Here is a 16,981-nt window from a genome sequence, read left to right on the forward strand (position 1 = left end):
CAGTATCACCAGAGAGTATCATACCACATATTTCTAGCCAGGGGAAAAAATAAAAAATTCAAAATTGGAAGTATGGTTTCTTCTGAATGTGTATAACTTTCATATCATTGTAAAGTTGAAAAATTCTAGGTCAAACCAGTATAAGTCAGGGCCATCTGTATTCTAATACTGAAGTTATCTTTACCTTTTTGCTTACACTGCTTTGCTGTTTCTATTTCTAGTCTTTGAGCACAAGGTTTTTTATAGTTAATATTTCTTTGGATTCTTCTTAATATCAGGCACAGTATCATTCCCATGAAGGTTAATTAACATGTGTTGGATGATCCACATTTGGTGGTAAATAACATCAAGTTCAGTTTGTAACTTCTGGATCAAAACTGCCCAATATTTACATAGTCCCATGCTTGAGAAACATTTCTGCAATTCTAAATATAAGCAGATCCTCTGTTCTGATCCCCTTTTCTGTGAAAACCCTGAGTGGTTCATTACCCACAAGCTGTAGTGTAATAATAATATGCTCTATAACAAAAGTAGGATCCAGTTATGGAAATTAGAATTGGCAAAAAATTGTGGTTCTGCAAATATGTGTTCATAAAACACATTAAAATTTCAACAGTGATTTAGTTAGAATTTTCTAACTAGCTAAAAGTAATTTACATTCCCATTTCCAAAAATAGCCTTGAAATGGTATGTGTTGGAACTATCTAATATCAAGAAACCAACTTGTGTTAATGAATTAAGCTGTATCAAATTACTGTGATCCAAGCATCAATCAGTCATTTTCCAGATTTTGTGAATTTGGCACCATCAGAATTTGGCTGAAGGCACCCAAATCATAAAGACAAAGCAATTTGCTGCCAGAGTTGTAATTTAAACTTACTATCATGCCACTAATTTCTTTTACAACAAGTTACCCTGTTAGTTGCTCCCACATACATAAATAAACTTTGATATTTTAAGAGATCACAGCTATGAGGTAAAAGTTCATTGTAGACAACGTATCATTTATATCACTGAGTAGGCTTAGGGGAAAAAATGGTTGAGGAAAACAGTCTTAGCAAGAGTAAAATTAAATCATGGATTAGTTCTCTGGTTTACTAATGTACTTAAAGCCTGACACTGTTTATGATTTTGAGTTTAAAATAATTCTAACATCACCATATTATATTGTTTAAAGTTAGAAGAGAGTGTCCTTTCAGTGGTGATAAAAATCATATTGAAACTCTAGGAAATGGTAAGAATAATGACTCTGAAAAACGGACATGTTCTCATCAAATCCAAAGTCGTTGTCTTTATATATCTTTAGTGCTTTCTATTAAAGATCTGGCTAACTATTTTCAACATGAAACAGCTTCTTTGGACTCATGTACAAGCAGTGGGCTTCTTAAGTGTCTCATGCCAACACCAGCATGAAGCATTAAAAAAGAAAAAAAAAAAAAACTAAGCATAGTGGGAGTGGCAAAACCTCCAAGATTCAAATGTACATATATGGCATTGTCTGAGACTGTGAATGAAGCCCCCATATAATTTATCTTATCAAATTTCCACAGTCTGGAACAGCTGCATTTTAAGATCTAGAATGAAAGGCTCTTTCAATAATTGTTGGTGAAAATTAAGGCATGATCATTGTACTGAAAAATCACTTAACTGGTTAAAACACTTGCAAAGATGTAAAACATTCTACAAAGAATAAATCTAGAACTGATATTCTAAAACCAGTTTACATAAACCAAGTAGTTTTTTATGTTTCTATCATTCATTGTCCTTTAAGGTTAACTGTTTATATTTTTATTAGCAATAGAATTAGCAAATTTAAAGCAATATAACAAAATCAAACTTGATTCTAGAGGTCAAATTAGAAATATTTCAAGAGTATACATTTGTATAAAAGACCAATGTTACATGTTGTAATAATGTCACTTTAAGGTAAAATAATATTTTAGAAACATAAGTAATGTACAGTGAGTTTTTCTTTTTGCTTTTGGTCTCTATATTTTGGTGATGATTCATAGAAAGTTTAAGGGACTTGCTCCAGGACTCACAAAATATTCAAACTGATGCTTATAGCAGTTAGCAATACTACATCATTTTGAGCAAAGAATATTTTTTATAGAAGGAACCTGTGGTGCTTGGTTCAAGCTCTTGCATAACGAGGACTTGCCATGTTCCAAGACATGTTTATTTAATATGACAAACTTAAATTGAACCATCGCATACTCTTCAATAGCTTTCCATTTGGAATATATCCAGTAGCCACCCAGAAAGCTGCCATACATATCTAGATTGGCATATATCTCACTACAACACAGTGAACTCTAACACGATAAGCATATCACAGTGCTGCTGCAGTAGTTCATCAGTGAAGCATGTAATGGAAAAGCAATGAGAAAATCCACAGTTATGAAAACAGTGCAATAAAATAATTTAGACCAAGTTAGTCCCTAAAAAATGTTGAGAAATGGGCTTCACGTCCTTTGGGTATGTATATTTTCAGGCTTTGCAGTTTAGTAGCAGAACATCCTAGCTGTGAAAATGGTGCTTTAAAAAAATATAGAGTATAATGGTTAAGAACTCAGGCTCGGGCCTCCCTGGTGGCGCAGTGGTTAAGAGTCCGCCTGCCGATGCAGGGGATACGGGTTCGTGCCCCGGTCTGGGAGGATCCCATATGCCGCGGAGCGGCTGGGCCCGTGAGCCATGGCCGCTGGGCCTGTGCATCCGGAGCCTGTGCTCCGCAACGGGAGAGGCCACAACAGTGAGAGGCCCGCATACCGCAAAAAAAAAGAAAAAAAAAAAAAAAAAAAGAACTCAGGCTCTACAGTGAGACAAACTTCACGTTGGTTCTTAGTGGTGACTTAAAATCACCATGAGTTTGGGCAAATTACTTAAACTTGATAAGTCTTCATTTCTTTTGATAAATTGATAAATTTAGTAATAATTCAACCTCACAGAGGGGTTCTAAGACTTAAGAGGACTAAGTAATATAAAGTGCTTCACACAACTTCTGGAGAACAGTATGTGTTTGATAAGTGCTAAATATTTTTAAGACGGTCCATGAAAAGAAGTTCACAACTGGCATAGTGGTAGAACCAGCATAATGATACTAACTCACTAAACTCAGTCTTCTTGATTCAGTAATGTTATGTTTGACTCTGCTTATTACAATAGAAACAAGCAAATTATAGGTTATTTTCAATCATTGTCCATGTACGTAGGTGTTTTTCACAGCCCACCAAGTAAAATGTGTGGTGATTTAAGCATAAATACTTCCAAGAAGACCATATTAAGTTCATTTTTAGGACTGCCCAAAATATTAACTTATGTTATGGACCATTTGTACTAAAGTAATTTAACCATCTTGATTTGGTTTCTCGTATGAGGAAAAAAAGATATATGTTTATTTCAGCATGCAAATGTAATACCTAAAATTATATCAAATATTGCTTTGAAGAAAAGATTTAGTTTATTAATATTTTAAATGGTTTAAAGTATTTGTTGTTCCAAACCAAATTTCTTTTTTCAAATTTCTATGGAACTACACATAGTAAATATACAATCTAAGGAGTGTCATATGTTAATGAAGAAAATGAATTAGTGAAAGTTAAGGAATCAAATTCAAGTAAAGTTGTGTCACAAGTTAGTGTATTTGGTGGCTATGATAAAAATTGTTGTATGAGATTTTAAATCTTAAGTATTGATTTTTTTTAGAAATGTGAATATACTAAGACTCATATAATAAGATGATTTTTGATAATGTTCCATGAGAGTCCAGTTGCAACTTATTTATTTTGAGGTAGATATTTTGGGTAGAAAATGATAAGAATGCCTGTAATTTCCTCTGCAAACAGTTGCTAATTTGAGAGGAAGAGTGGTGATTAGACTCTATAGTCATGTTATCAGATGATGCATTTTAATGAAAATGATTTAAGTGGATAAAACATTTAATCTGAATAAATTGGCTTAGACTGTTGGAGGCCAAATGCATTGGAGTTGGAACTGACTAGAGAAAAGTGTGCATAAGAACATCTGAGGAGAGTGTGTGGGTCACGTCCAGGCTCTCACTGGAAGTGAGTGATTGAATCTGTGTTTGGGAGCTGTGCTGGGAGAATAGAGCCTATACTACAGGTTGCTGGGGTAGGAAATCTTATAGAAAAATCTGCTTATGATTCACTTGTGTGTCTTATAGTCATGTTTTCTCCAATGTCTTTTTATTTTGTTGAAGCAATAATCAAGTGAATATATGATCTATTTCTTTACAACATTTTTAGATGTATATTTTAGTGTGAGCATATGCTCCCCCTGTTCCCCTCATTTTTGGTTGGTTTTGGGGCATAGGTGCATGTCATTTAATGCCAGTCTAAATAACCAAGATAAATTTTACACCTGTATTTTTTTTTACCTCTCGTATCTAGAATGGAATTATAGATTATTAATAATCCTTGATTCAAAGCATATACTCATCATTGGCACATGCATGGCCTATTTCTATTTGTTCATTTAACTACTTAGTAATTAATTTTAAGTAATGCTTATCTATAAAGTATTTATCCAAAGAAAGAACTACAACTCTGAAAATAATTTACAGGAAGCTATATCTCTCCCTATCTTCTCTCCCTCTCTCCTTTACCCCAAGTAACCATAGTTTGAATCTTGTGTTCATAGTTCCCTTAATTTTGCATTAAAATGAACTTTATTTTTACCCTAATAGCATTTAGCAAACATGACCATTCAAAATGTCAGAACATTAGTATTTCCTTTTTCTTGAAGACTTTTTTTTTTTAAACAGTTTTAGTATCACAGCAAAATGGAGAGGAAGACACAGAGATTGCCCATGTAACCCCTGCCCCACCACATGCATAACTTTCCCCAGTATCAACAGACTCCAGAGTGGTACATTTGTTACAATTGATAAAGCTCTATCATAATTGCCCAAATCATGTAGTTTACATTAGGGTTCACTCTTGGGATTGTACAGTCTATGGATTTGGATAAATGTATAATGCCATGTATCCATCATTAATTACAACACAGAGTTTTCACTGCCCTAAAAATCCTATGTGGTGCTTCGGTTCATCCATTCCCATCTGCCCACACCCTGGTAACCACAGATCTTTATACTATCTCCATAGTTTTGCCTTTTCCAGTATGTCCTAGAGTTGGAATCATACAGTATTTAGCCTTTTCAGATTGGCTTCTTTCACTTAGTAATATGCATTTATACTTCCTCTGTGTCTTTTCATGGCTTCATAGCTCTTTTTTCAGCTTTACTGTGGTATAATTGACAAATAAAATTGTTATCTATTTAATGTGTACAGTGTGATAATTTGATGTACATATAAATTGGGAACAGATTCCCCCATCTAATTAATAAGCACAGCCATCACCTAACATATTTACCTTTCTGTTTTTTTCTTTTACATAGAGAACCCTTAAGTTCTACTTTCTTAGCAGATTTCATATATACAATATAATGTTAAAAACTATAGTCATCATATTATATATTAGATCCTCAGAACTTATTCATCTAATAAATGAAAACTTGTACTCTTTTACCAGCTTCTCTGTATTTCCCTTGCTGCCCAGCTGTTAGCAACAACTATCCTACTCTCTGTTGTTTCTATGAGTTTGATTACTACTGCTTCTGTTCCCCCTCCCCTCCCCCTTCTCCTCATCCTTCTCCTCCTTCAACTCCTCCTTCTTCTTCTTATTTTAGATTACACATGTAAGTGATACCATGCAGTATTTGTCTTTCTCTTTCTGGCTTATTTTACTCAGTATAGTGCCCTCCATGTTCTTCCATATTGTAGGAAAATGGCAGGATTTCCTTCTTTTTAAAGTCTGAATAAATAATATTCCTTTGTGTAAGTATGTGTATATGTAATAATCATTTATATAAGATAACATTATTAAGATGTCCTATCTTGTTCTGTAATATTATTTCAAAAACATAGTATTTCAGTAAAGTTTGATCCCAACAGGAGGATAATTTATGAACCTCACATGAAAAGACAGCTCTTTATGCAACTGTGCTAAGAATGTGACCTCTTTTCATATTCATATAAATATGAAGTTCATCTATCATTTACACTTTTTAAGGATTCTGCATTTTCCAGATGTTCATGTTTGTGATTTTAGTAATATGCTTAGTAATTCTGTGTATGTTTCTTCCGGAGTTTGATAACATTGCTTGCAGCAGATTTTTTTTTTTTTAAAGAATGAACAGTGACAAGCCTACATAAGAAAAAAAAAAGTATAACATTTTCTTTATCCATTCATCTATTGACAGATACTTGGTTGTTTCCATACCTTGGCTATTGTGAATACTACTGCAGTGAACATGACAGTACAGATATGTTTTCCAGATAATAGTTTCTTTTCCTTTGGATATATACAAGGAAGTGGGATTGCTAGTTCTATTTTTAATTCCTTGAGGAACCTCCATACTGTTTTCCATAGTGAGCGGCTGTACCAGTTTACATTCCAACCAACAGTGTACAACTGTTCTCTTTTTTTCACATCTTTGCTAGCATTTCTTATCTCTTGTCTTTTTGATAATAGCCATCCTAACAGATGTGAGATGATATTTCATTGTGGTTTTGATTTTAATTTCCCTTATGATTAGTGACGTTGAGCACCTTTTCATGTTTCTCCACTGTGTATTATTGGGTCCCCTGTCAAAAATTAATTGATCGTATATGCATGAGTTTACTTCTGAGCTTTATACTCTGTCCACTGATCTATGTGTTTATTTTTATACTGATACCATATGGTTTTTATTACTATAGTTTGTAATGTAGTGTGAAATCAGGAACTGTGATGCCTCCAACTTTGTTCTTCTTTCTCAAGAATGTTGGCTATTTGGGGTGGTTTGTGGTTCCATACAAATTTTAGACATGTTAATTCTATTTATGAAAAATGCCCATGGAATTTTGATAGAGATTGCATTGAATTTTACATCACATTGGGTAGCATGGAAATTTTAACAATATTAAGTTTTCCAGTTCATGAACATGGAATACCTTTTCATTTATTTGTGTCTTCTTCAATTTCTTTCATCAGTGTCCTGTATTTTTCAGTGTACAATTTTTTTACCTTCTTTTTAAAATTTATTCCTCAGTATTTTATTATCCAGAACACTGACATCATCAAATACTGGTAAGGATGTGGAGGAATGAATGAGAGTTCCAATTGTTCTACAACCTTACCAGCATTTGGTGTTGTCATTGTTCTGGATTTTGACTGTTCTAATAGGTGTGTGTTGATATCTCATTGTTGTATTAATTTGCATTTCCCTGATGACATATGATTTGAAGCATCTTTTTAAATGCGTATTTGCTATCTCTGTGTTTTCTTTCATGAGTTGATGTCTTAGATGAGGTGACATTTTAGGTACAATAACAAAGATACAGTCAATACAAGAAGGAATAGATAAGCTTTGGTGAGATACAGTCTTTCACCCTTTTTAAATTGGGGTGATTGTTTTCTGTTTTTTAATTCAATTTAATTTAATTTATTTTTTTATACAACCGGTTCTTATTAGTTATTGATTTTATACATATTAGTGTATACATGTCAATCCCAATCTCCCAATTCGTCCCACCCCCCCCCACCCCCCACCCCCCACTTTACCCCCCTTGGTGTCCATACGTTTGTTCTCTACATCTGTGTCTCAATTTCTGCCCTGCAAGCCATTTCATCTGTACCATTTTTCTAGATTCCATATATATATGTTAATATACGATATTTATTTTTCTCTTTCTGACTTACTTCACTCTGTATGACAGTCGCTAGGTCCATCCATGTCTCTAAAACTGACCCAGTTTCATTCTTTTTATGGCTGAGTAATATTCCATTGTATATATGTACCACATTTTCTTTATCCATTCATCTGTCAATGGGCATTTAGCTTGCTTCCATGACCTGGCTATTGTAAATAGTGCTGCAATGAACATTGGTGTGCATGTGTCATTTTGAATTATGGTTTCCTCTGGGTATATGCCCAGTAGTGGGATTGCTGGGTCATATAGTAATTCTATTTTTAGTTTCTTAAGGAAACTCCATACTGTTCTCCATAATGGCTGTATAAATTTACATTCCCACCAACAGTGCAAGAGGGTTCCCTTTATTCCACACCCTCTCCAGCATTTGTTGTTTGTAGATTTTCTGATGATGGCCATTCTATGTGGTGTAAGTTGATACCTCATTGTAGTTTTGATTTGCATTTCTCTAATAATTAGTGATGTTGAACAGCTTTTCATGTGCCTCTTGGCCATTGCTATGTCTTCTTTGGAGAAATGTCTATTTAGGTCTTCTGCCCATTTTTGGATTGGGTTGTTTGTTTTTTGATATTGAGCTACATGAGCTGTTTATATATTTTGGAGATTAATCCTTTGTCTGTTAATTTGTTTGCAAATATTTTCTCCCATTCTCAGGGTTGTCTTTAGGTTTTTTATAGTTTCATTTGCTGGGCAAAAGATTTAAAGTTTCATTAGGTCTCATTTGTTTATTTTTGTTTTTATTTCCATCACTCTGGGAGGTGGGTCAAAAAAGATCTTGCTTTGATATATGTCAAAGAGTGTTCTTCATATGTTTACCTCTAAGAATTTTATAGTGTCCGGTCTTACATTTAGGTATTTAATCCATTTTGAGTTTATATTTGTGTATGGTGTTAGGGAGTGTTCTAATTTCATTCTTTTACATGTAGCCGTCCAATTTTCACAGCACCACTTATTGAAGTGGCTGTCTTTTCTCCTTTGCATATTCTTGTCTCCCTTATCAAAAATAAGGTGACCATATGTGCGTGGGTTTATCTCTGGACTGTCTATCCTGTTCCATTGATCTATATTTCTGTTTCTGTGCTGGTACCATATTGTCTTCACTACTGTAGCTTTGTAGTATAGTCTGAAATCAGGGAGTCTGATTCCTCCAGCTCCATTTTTTTCCCTCAAGACTGCTTTGGCTATTTGTGGTCTTTTCTGTCCGCATAGAAATTTTAAGATTTTTTTGTTCTAGTTCTATAAAAAATGCCACTGGTAATTTGATAGGGATTGCATTGAATCTGTAGGTTGCTTTGGGTAGTATAGTCATTTTCACAATATTGATTCTTCCAATCAAAGAACATGGTATATCTCTCCATCTGTTTCTGCCATCTTTGATTTCTATCATCAGAGTCTTATAGTTTTCTGAGTACAGGTCTTTTACCTCCTTATGTAGGTTTATTCCTAGATATTTTATTCTTTTTGTTGCAATGGTAAATGGGAGTGTTTCCTTAATTTCTCTTCCAGAGTTTTCATCATTAGTGTATAGGAATGCAAGAAATTTCTGTGCATTAATTTTGTATCTTGCAACTTTTCCAAATTCACTGCTTAGCTCTAGTAGTTTTCTGGTGGCACTTTAGGATTCTCTATGTATAGTATCACGTCACCTGCAAACAGTGACAGTTTTACATCTTTTTTTCTGATTTATATTCCTTTTATTTCTTTTTCTTCTCTGATTGCTGTGGCTAGGACTTCCAAAACTGTGTTGAATAATAGTGGCAAGAGTGGTCATCCTTGTATTGTTCCTGATCTTAGAGGAAATGCTTTCAGTTTTTCACCATTGAGAATGATTTTGGCTGTGGGTTTGTCGTATATGGCCTTTATTATGTTGAGGTAGGTTCCCTCTATGCCCACTTTCTGGAGAGTTTTTTCATAAATAGGTGTTGAATTTTGTCAAAAGATATTTCTGCATCTATTGAGATAATCCTAAGGTTTTTATTGTTCAGTTTTTAATATGCTGTTTCACATTGATTGATTTGCGTATATATATATATATATATATATATTTTTTTTTTTTTTTTTTTTTTTTTTTTGCGGTACACGGGCCTCTCACTGTTGTGGCCTCTTCTGTTGTGGAGCACAGGCTCCGGACACACAGGCTTAGTGGCCATGGCTCACAGGCCCAGCTGCTTCGCAGCACGTGGGATCTTCCTGGACTGGGGCACGAAGCCGTGTACCCTGCATTGGCGGGTGGACTCTCAACCACTGCACCACCAGGGAAGCTCCTGATTTGCATATATTGAAGAATCTTTCATCCCTGGGAAAAATGCCACTTGATCATGGTGTATGATCCTTTTAATGTGTTGTTGGATTCTGTTTGCTAGTATTTTGTTGAGGATTTTTTCATCTATATCCATCAGTGATATTGGTCTGTAATTTCTTCTTTTGTAATATCTTTGGTTTTGGTATCAGTGTGATGGTGGCCTCATAGAATGATTTTGGGAGTGTTGCTTCCTCTGTTATTTTTTGGAAGAGTTTGACAAGCATGGGTATTAGCTCTTCTCTAAATTTTTAATAGAATTCACCTGTGAAGCCATCCAGTCCTGGACTTCTGTTTGTTGGAAAAAATTAATCACAGTTTCAATTTCATTACTTGGGATTGGTGTGTTCATATTTTCTGTTTCTTCCTTGTTCAGTCTTGGAAAGTTTTACCTTTCTAAGAATTTGTCCTTTTCTTCCAGGTTGTCCATTTTATTGCCATAGAGTTGCTTGCAGTAGTCTCTTAGGATGCTCTGTATTTCTGCGGTGTCCATTGTAACTTCTCCTTTTTCATTTCTGATTTTATTGATTTGAGTCCTCTCCCTCTTTCTCTTGATGAGTCTGGTTAAAGGTTTATCAATTTTGTTTATCTTCTCAAAGAGCCAGCTTTTAGTTTTATTGGTCTTTGCTATTGTTTTCTTTGTTTCTATTTCATTTATTTCTGCTCTGATCTTTATGATTTCTTTCCTTCTACTAATCTTGGGTTCTGCTTGTTCTTCTTTCTCTAGTTCCTTTAGGTATAAGGTTAGACTGTTTATTTGAGATTTTTCTTATTTCTTGAGATAGGATTGTATTGCTGTAAACTTCCCTCTTAGAACTGCTTTTGCTGCATCCCATAGGTTTTGGATCATTGTGTTTTCATTGTCATTTGTCTCTAGGTATTTTTTGATTTACTGTTTGATTTCTTCAGTGATCTCTTGGTTATTTAGTAACATATTGTGTAGCCTTCATGTGTTTGTGTTTTTACCTTTTTTCCCCCGGTAATTTATTTCTAATTTCATAGCATTGTGGTTGGAAAAGATGCTTGATATGATGTCAGTTTTCTTAAATTTACTGAGGCTTGATCTGTAACCCAAGATGTGATCTATCCTGGAGAATGTTCCATGTGCTCTTGTGGAGAAAGTGTAATCTGGTGTTTTTGGATGGAATGTCCTATAAATATCAATTAAATCTGTCTGGTCTATTGTGTCATTTAAAGCTTGTGTTTCCCTATTAATTTTCTGTCTGATGATCTGTCCATTGGTGTAATTGAGATGTTTTGAAGTCCCCCACTATAATTGTGTTACTTTCATTTTTCTTTTTTTTATTAGTTTCTGCTTTATAACAAAGTGAATCCGTCATACATATACATCTGTTCCCACATCCCTTCCCTCATGCATCTCCCTCCCTCCCACCCTCCCCATCCCACCACTCCAGGCAGTCACAAAGCACCAAGCTGATCTCCTTGTGCTCTGCGGCTGCTTCCCACTATCTATCTACCTTACGTTTGGTAGTGTATATATGTCCATGCCTCTCTTTAGCTTTGTCACAGCTTACTCTTCCCCCTCCCCATATCCTCAAGTCCATTCTCAAGTAGGTCTGTGTCTTTATTCCTGTTTTACCCCTAGGTTCTTCATGACATTTTTTTAAAATTCTATATATATGTGTTAGCATATGGTATTTGTCTTTCTCTTTCTGACTTACTTCACTCTGTATGACAGACTCTAGGTCTATCCACCTCATTACAAATAGCTCAGTTTCGTTTCTTTTTATGGCTGAGTAATATTCCATTGTATATATGTGCCACATCTTCTTTATCCATTCATCCGATGATGGACACTTACGTTGTTTCAAGCTCCGGGCTATTGTGAACAGAGCTGCAATGAACATTTTGGTACATGTCTCTTTTTGAATTATGGTTTTCCCAGGGTATATGCCTAGTAGTGGGGTTGCTGGGTCATATGGTAGTTCTATTTTTAGTTTTATAAGGAACCTCCATACTGTTCTCTATAGTGGCTGTACCAATTCACATTCCCACCAGCAGTGCAAGAGTGTTCCCTTTTCTCCACACCCTCTCCAGCATTTATTGTTTCTAGATTTCTTTTTTTTTTTTTTTTTTTTTTTTTTTTTTGCTGTACGCGGGCCTCTCACTGCTGTGGCCTCTCCCATTGTGGAGCACAGGCTCCGGACACACAGGCTCCGCGGCCATGGCTCGCGGGCCCAGCCGCTCCGCGGCATGTGGGATCTTCCGGGATAGGGGCACGAACCCGTGTCCCCTGCATCGGCAGGCGGACTCTCAACCACTGCGCCACCAGGGAAGCCCTAGATTTCTTGATGATGGCCATTCTGACTGGTGTGAGATGATATCTCATTGTAGTTTTGATTTGCATTTCTGTAATGAGTAAAGATGTTGAGCATCCTTTCATGGGTTTGTTGGCAGTCTGTATATCTTCTTTGGAGAAATGCCTATTTAAGTCTTCTGCCCATTTTTGGATTAGGTTGTTTGTTTTTTTGCTATTGAGCTGCATGTGCTGCTTATAAATTTTGGAGATTAATCCTTTGTCAGTTGCTTCATTTGCAAATATTTTCTTCCATTCTGAGGGTTGTCTTTTGGTCTTGTTTATGGTTTCCTTTTCTGTGCAAAAGCTTTGAAGTTTCATTAGGTCCCGTTTGTTTATCTTTGTTTTTATTTCCATTTCTCTAGGAGGTGGGTCCAAAAGGATCTTGCTGTGATTTATGTCATAGAGTGTTCTGCCTATGTTTTCCTCTAAGAGTTTGATAGTTTCTGGCCTTACATTTAGGTCTTTAATCCATTTTGAGCTTATTTTTGTGTATGGTGTTAGGGAATGATCTAATCTCATACTTTTACATGTCCCTGTCCAGTTTTCCCAGCACCACTTATTGAAGAGGCTGTCCTTTCTCCACTGTACATTCCTGCCTCCTTTATCAAAGATAAGTTGACCATATGTGTGTGGGTTTATCTCTGGGCTTTCTATCCTGTTCCATTGATCTATCTTTCTGTTTTTGTGCCAGTACCACATTGTCTTGATTACTGTAGCTTTGTAGTATAGTCTGAAGTCAGGGAGCCTGATTCCTCCAGCTCCATTTTTTGTTCTCAAGATTGCTTTGGCTATTCAGGGTCTTTTGTTTTTCCAAACAAATTGTGAAATTTTTTGTTCTAGTTCTGTGAAAAATGCCAGTGGTAGTTTGATAGGGATTGCATTGAATCTGTAGATTGCTTTGGGTAGTAGAGTCATTTTCACAATATTGGTTCTTCCAATCCAGGAGCATGGTATATCTCTCCATCTATTTGTATCATCTTTAATTTCTTTCATCAGTGTCTTATAATTTTCTGCATACAGGTCTTTTGTCTCCTTAGGTAGGTTTATTCCTAGATATTTTATTCTTTTTGTTGCAGTGTAAATGGGAGTGTTTCCTTGATTTCACTTTCAGATTTTTCATCATTAGTATATAGGAATGCCAGAGATTTCTGTGCATTAATTTTGTATCCTGCAACTTTACCAAATTCATTGATTAGCTCTAGTAGTTTTCTGGTAGCATCTTTAGGATTCTCTATGTATAGTATCATGTCATCTGCAAACAGTGACAGCTTTACTTCTTATTTTCCAATTTGGATTCCTTTTATTTCCTTTTCTTCTCTGATTGCTGTGGCTAAAACTTCCAAAACTAGGTTGAATAAGAGTGGTGAGAGTGGGCAGCCTTGTCTTGTTCCTGATCTTAGTGGAAATGGTTTCAGTTTTTCACCATTGAGGACAATGCTGGCTGTGGGTTTGTCATATATGGCCTTTATTATGTTGAGGAAAGTTCCCTCTATGCCTACTTTCTGCAGAGTTTTTATCATAAATGGGTGTTGAATTTTGTCAAAAGCTTTCTCTGCATCTATTGAGATGATCATATGGTTTTTCTCCTTCAACTTGTTAATATGGTGTATCACATTGATTGATTTGCGTATATTGAAGAATCCTTGCATTCCTGGAATAAACCCCACTTGATCATGGTGTATGATCCTTTTAATGTGCTGTTGGATTCTGTTTGCTAGTATTTTGTTGAGGATTTTTGCATCTATGTTCATCAGTGATATTGGCCTGTAGTTTTCTTTCTTTGTGACATCCTTGCCTGGTTTTGGTATCAAGGTGATGGTGGCCTCGTAGAATGAGTTTGGGAGTGTTCCTTCCTCTGAAATTGTTTGGAAGAGTTTGAGAAGGATGGGTGTTAGCTCTTCTCTAAATGTCTGATATAATTTGCCTGTGAAGCCATCTGGTCCTGGGCTTTTGTTTGTTGGAAGATTTTTAATCACAGTTTCAATTTCAGTGCTTGTGATTGGTCTATTCATATTTTCTATTTCTTCCTGATTCAGTCTTGGCAGGTTGTGCATTTCTAAGAATTTGTCCATTTCTTCCAGGTTGTCCATTTTATTGGCATAGAGTTGATTGTAGTAATCTCTCATGATCTTTTGTATTTCTGCAGTGTCAGTTGTTACTTCTCCTTTTTCATTTCTAGTCCTATTGATTTGAGTCTTCTCCCTTTTTTTCTTGATGAGTCTGGCTAATGGTTTGTCAATTTTGTTTATCTTCTCAAAGAACCAGCTTTTAGTTTGGTTGATCTTTGCTATCGTTTCCTTCATTTCTTTTTCATTTATTTCTGATCTGATTTTTATGATTTCTTTCCTTCTGCTAGCTTTGGGGTTTTTTTGTTCTTCTTTCTCTAATTGCTTTAGGTGCAGGGTCAGGTTGTTTACTCGAGATGTTTCCTGTTTCTTAAGGTGGGATTGTATTGCTATAAACTTCCCCCTTAGAACTGCTTTTGCTGCATCCCATAGGTTTTAGGTGATCGTGTTTCCATTGTCATTTGTTTCTAGGTATTTTTTAATTTCCTCTTTGATTTCTTCAGTGATCACTTCGTTATTGAGTAGTGTATTGTTTAGCCTCCATGTATTTGTAATTTTTACAGATCTTTTCCTGTAATTGATGTCTAGTCTCAGCATTGTGGTCGGAAAATATACTTGATACAATTTCAATTTTCTTAAATTTACCAAGGCTTGATTTGTGACCCAAGACATGATCTATCCTGAAGAATGTTCCATGAGCACTTGAGAAAAATGTGTATTGTGTTGTTTTTGGATGGAATGTCCTATAAATATCAATTAAGTCCATCTTGTTTAATGTATCATTTAAAGCTTGTGGTTCCTTGTTTATTTTCTTTTTGGATGATCTGTGCATTGGTGAAAGTGGAGTGCTAAACTCTCCTACTATGATTGTGTTACTGTCGATTTCCCCTTTTATGGCTGTTAGTATTTGCCTTAGGTATTGAGGTGCTCCTATGTTGGGTGCATAAATATTTACAATTGTTATATCTTCTTCTCGGATCGATCCCTTGATCATTATGTAGTGTCCTTCTTTGTCTCTTCTAGTAGTCTTTAATTTAAAGTCTCTTTTGTCTGATATGAGAATTGCTACTCCAGCTTTCTTTTGGTTTCCATTTGCATGGAATATCTCTTTCCATCCCTTTACTTTCAGTCTGTATGTGTCTCTAGGTCTGAAGTGGGTCTCTTGTAGACAGCATATATATGGGTCTTGTTTTTGTATCCATTCAGCCAATCTGTGTCTTTTTGTGGGAGCATTTAGTCCATTTACATTTAAGGTAATTAATGATATGGATGTTCCTATTCCAATTCCCTTAATTGCTTTGGGTTCGTTATTGTAGGTATATTCCTTCTGTTGTGTTTCTTGCCTAGAGAAGTTCCTTTAGCATTTGTTGTAAAGCTGGTTTGGTGGTGCTGAACGCTCTCAGCTTTTGCTTGTCTGTAAACGTTTTAATTTCTCCATGAAATCTGAATGAGATCCTTGCTGGGTAGAGTAGCCTTGGTTGCAGGTTTCTCTCCTTCATCACTTTAATTATGTCCTGCCACTCCCTTCTGGCTTGTAGAGTTTCTGCTGAGAGATCAGCTGTTAACCTGATGGGGATTCCCTTGTGTGTTATTTGTTGTTTTTACCTTGCTGCTTTTAATATGATTTCTTTGTGTTTAATTTTTGACAGTTTGATTAGTATGTGTCTTGGCATATTTCTCCTTGGATTTATTCTGTATGGGACTCTCTGTGCCTCCTGGACTTGATTAACTATTTCCTTTCCCATATTAGGGAAGTTTTCAACTATAATCTCTTCAAATACTTTCTCAGTCCCTTTATTTTTCTCTTCTTCTTCTGGAACCCCTATAATTCAAATGTTGGTGCATTTAATGTTGTCCCAGAGGTCTCTGAGACTGTCCTCTGTTCTTTTCATTCTTTTTTCTTTATTTTGCTCTGCATCAGTTATTTCCACTATTTTATCTTCCACCTCACTTATCCGTTCTTCTGCCTCAGTTATTCTGCTATTGATCCCATCTAGAGTTTTTTTCATTTCATTTATTGTGTTTTTAATGGATGCTTGATTCATCTTTAGTTCTTCTAGGTCCTTGTTAACTGTTTCTTGCATTTTGTCTATTCTATTTCCAAGATTTTGGATCTTGGAAATACAATCTTGGATCATCTTTACTATCATTATTCTGAATTCTTTTTCAGGTAGACTGCCTATTACCTCTTCATTTGTTAGGTCTGGTGGGTTTTTATCTTGCTCCTTCACCTGCTGTGTGTTTTTCTGTCTTCTCATTTTGCTTATGTTACTGTGTTTGGGGTCTCCTTTTTGCAGGCTGCAGGTTCGTAGTTCCCGTTGTTTTTGGTGTATGTCCCCAGTGGCTAAGGTTGGTTTAGTGGGTTGTGTAGGCTTCCTGGTGGAGGGGACTACTGCCTGTGTTCTGGTGGATGAGGCTGGATCTTGTCTTTCTGGTGGACAGGTCCATGTCTGGTGGTGTGTTTTGGGGTGCCTGTCGCCTTATTATGTTTTTAGGCAGCCTCTCTGCTAATGGGTGGCAT

This window comes from Mesoplodon densirostris, chromosome 5, assembly GCF_025265405.1.
Source record: "Mesoplodon densirostris isolate mMesDen1 chromosome 5, mMesDen1 primary haplotype, whole genome shotgun sequence".
Classification (NCBI taxonomy): domain Eukaryota; kingdom Metazoa; phylum Chordata; class Mammalia; order Artiodactyla; family Ziphiidae; genus Mesoplodon; species Mesoplodon densirostris.